The sequence below is a fragment of the Balaenoptera musculus genome, chromosome 7 (assembly GCF_009873245.2).
Source record: "Balaenoptera musculus isolate JJ_BM4_2016_0621 chromosome 7, mBalMus1.pri.v3, whole genome shotgun sequence".
Lineage (NCBI taxonomy): Eukaryota > Metazoa > Chordata > Mammalia > Artiodactyla > Balaenopteridae > Balaenoptera > Balaenoptera musculus.
The window spans coordinates 33,918,938-33,922,717 of NC_045791.1; the positions used below are offsets into that span (position 1 = coordinate 33,918,938).

At 36.4% G+C, this 3,780-nt stretch overlaps 1 non-coding gene across 1 annotated transcript; it reads right to left on the minus strand.

Annotated features, from left to right (window-relative positions):
- Positions 1-2,506: 2,506 nt before the first annotated feature.
- Positions 2,507-2,665, minus strand: LOC118898605. Its single transcript, XR_005020751.1, has one exon. It is a non-coding gene; the product is annotated as a small nucleolar RNA SNORA79 (small nucleolar RNA).
- Between the last annotated feature and the right edge of the window lie 1,115 nt (positions 2,666-3,780).

Below are 3,780 nucleotides of genomic sequence, written 5' to 3' on the forward strand. Positions count from 1 at the left end.
CCGAGGAGAGGTGACTTGGTGATTTGATGGGCTCTTTTCTATATCATCCTCTAGAACCAGACTGAGGTTACAGCCACTATTGGTTATATTGCTGGTTGCTAAGGCAGCAGGAAGAATTCTGAAAATCACCCATTGACTCGACGCTTACAACCAGAAGTATCACATGTCACTTAAATTCTCAATTCATTGGCCAAAGTAAATCTAGTAAATGTGCCCACTCCTAACTTCAAAAGAGCAGTGTGGTCTTACCATATGTCCCAACATTTGACTAAAACTGATGATTACTACACCCCAAAACAGTCTTCCACAAAAGTTAATTGGAATCTCTACCTCTAAAGATAGAAAACCACTTGCAATTCTAAAGGCCATATTCTTCACCCACCTTCTACCTCTCAATATTCCAAAAAACTCAAGAATCAGCATTACCCAGCAACTTGACTTATGGTTGTTAAAACAGTTCAGAGGAAAGAGTGTCCATTGACACGGGGAAAGTTAAGGAAAAGAGAAAGAATATGAATTGGAACTTGAAGGAAGAGGATTTAGATTTCTTAAAAGGAAATGAAAAAAATATGGTGGAAATCACAGACATGAAATCACAGACAAGAGAGTGTAGGGAGCTGTGAGGAGAGAGTTTGCTTTGCTGTGTTGTATATACTTTGTCGTACAGTAATCAGCGACATAAGTCTGGAGTGGCAGTTTGGAAACAGATTGTGGAAGGCTACGATTAAGAATTTGGTCTTTGTTCTACAGAAAATGGTAGCCATTAAAGATTTTGAGACGAGGTGATGATTGCAATGTGAGAAGATAAATCTGTTCATGGAGAAGTTGATGGATTGGAAGAGGGAAGCCTGATAGAAGAAACTAATTAGTCTACTACTGCCATCATCAAGGGCTAGACAAGGATGGTGACAGCAGGAATGGTGGGGAAAAACAGCTGGGGAAAATTAACAGGGGAAGATTTTAATAGGATTGGTTGTATGACTAAAGGAAAGGAGAAAGGGAGAGTAACCAGGTCCATGCCTACTTATTCTTCTGGTTAACACTGCCAGGATTGACAGCAATCTCTCAATACACTCCGTGTGTGTGTGTGTGTGTGTGTGTGTGTGTGTGTGAGAGAGAGAGAGAGAGAGAGAGAGTTGGGGGAGGAACGGTGAGGGGGAATGGATGTCTGTGGATGCCCCATAAGACTTTCTTTTGCATCTAGCTGCTTGCATTAACTTGGCCCTAGGTACCATTAAGAGAGATTCAGTGTCCAATAAACTGGGTAGTGTTATGATGATGGGTGCCTACTATTTTTAGGATAAATGGTGATTTTGCTTGTTAAATAGTATATATTGCTGAACTAGTAGGACTATTCTGTGATTTCAGTGTTTTACTCTTAAAAATCCTTCTCTTGGACTTTGCAATCCAAATTGCCCTAAAACACAAACTAGGTTTGGCTTTTCAGTTAATTGGTGCCAACAAGCTCTTCTTGACGAGTTCAAATCATACCTTCGAACATTTTTATCCCCCTACACAGCCCCTCGATCAGACTTCCCTTGTAGAATCAGAGTCTGTGCCTTAAGTTTTACCATATTTTTCCCAGCAACATAATATTAATATTTGTAAATATTTTCTTTTAGCTTATTAAAGAGGTTTTGCTCATGGCGTTTTTCCAACTGACTGATTCAAAGGATCTACAGGGCCAGCTGTAATTTCTCCAAGTGACTCTACTTTTGTACTCCATCCTCTGCATCTGGCAACTTTGGGCTATAGCAGGTATTGCTGTTCATATAGGATTCAAAGATATGTGTTTTATTCCCAGTCTTCCTCCCTTTCTTTAAGAGCTGCCCACAGAAATAGAGACACAGATGTAGAGAACAAACGTATGGACACCAAAGGGGGAAAGTCGGGGGGGGGGGGTGGGACGAATTGGGAGATTGGGATTGACATATATACACTAATACGTATAAAATAGATAACTAATAAGAACCTGCTGTATAAAACATAAATAAATAAAATAAAATAAAATAAAAAGAGCTGCCCACAGTCTGTGCTGCCAGCTATAAAACATGACTCAATATTTGTATTTTATACCTAAGGACTTGAGCTGTAGAGCTAGTTCACAGTGGATGGAGACCGTCACCAGGTTACTGAAGACATTTTTATCTGTAACTTTATTAAAGACACCATTGTGTCCAAGTCAATTATTTCTAAGAAAAAAGATAATTTTTTTTTACCTCCTATGCTTTATTCTAGATATTGGGTTAATTTAATTTAATTTTTTTATTTTTTGGAATTTTTGAATTTTATTTTATTTATTGTTTTATACAGCAGGTTCTTATTAGTTATCCATTTTATACATATTAGTGTATACATGTCAATCCCAATCTCCCAATTCATCCCACCACCACCCCCCCCCCCCCGCCACTTTCCCCCCTTGGTGTCCATAAGTTTGTTCTCTACATTCTGTGTCTCTATTGAAAGAAGATAATTTTTTAAAGTCTTTTTTTCTTTTTTTTTTGGCAACTGTTTGACCCCGCAAAAATCATAAGGCACTAACGGACAGCCAACCCATCCCCATGGTGCCCTGAGTGAATACAAGTCAGCTTAGAGCTTTAGTCCATATATGATGGACTAAAGTCCCACTACTTAAGGCTCCAAGCATTGAGAGGAACAGCCATCAAATAAAGTGGTGTTTTAAAGAATTCCAATATTTTCTTCTTAAAAATAAATTGTTTACTACACATCTATCACTGAAAGTCAACACCAAATCAATTTTTTTTAACATCTTTATTGGAGTATAATTGCTTTACAATGGTGTGTTAGATTCTGTTGTATAACAAAGTGAATCAGCTATAAGTATACATATATCCCCATATCCCCTCCCTCTTGCGTCTCCCCCCAACCCTCCCCAAATCAGTTTTTAATCATAATCGGAACTATAGTATACTGAAAATGGTATCATACTGATGTAAGAGTGCTCTGATCATAAACAGCACTGAGAGTAAATAAATTATTATTCTCCAGAGTTTGGAGTCATATTTGTCCTGACTCCAGTGACTACAATTCTACCCACCACTCTTGGGTTCTCTAGCTTATAAGATGTCAAAGCACCATGCGACTTTAATAAAACAGTGTGGTGCAGCCGTAATAATAGATAAATAGATCACTGGAATAGAAAATAGAGTCCAAAAAAACATATCTGTGAGAGAATTTGGTACATCATGATGGTAAGGAAAAGATGAATTATTCAATAAACAGAACACTTTGGGAGAAAAAATTATTGTGATCACACTTCAAACAATATACCAAGATAATTTGGGGATGAATTAAAAAACTAAGTGTAAAAAACCAAAACTAAAAAGCAATAGAAATAATGTGGAATGATTAACATATGATTGTACTTTCATTTCTATCTTGTACAATATTATTCAAGCATTAAAAATAAGATTTATCTATATGTGCTAATATGAAAGGACATCTATTTAAGTAAAAAATAATTTTCCTATAGTATAAATAGTGTTAATTCCTTTCATGTAATAAATGTGTGTATATATAAACACATATACATATATACTCACGTATGTACACACACACATGCACACAAGGAAAGAAGTGGGGAAGGATAACCCTCACTGCTAACAGGAAACTGGTAAGGAAAGAGTTTCTGGGTGATTGGAATATTATCTATTTTTCATCTATATTTTACCTCTATTGCCTACTCTAATTTTTTTTAATTAAGCAGAAATTTCAATTATCTGGAAATAAAATAATCCCTCCGAATAAAAATCTAATATT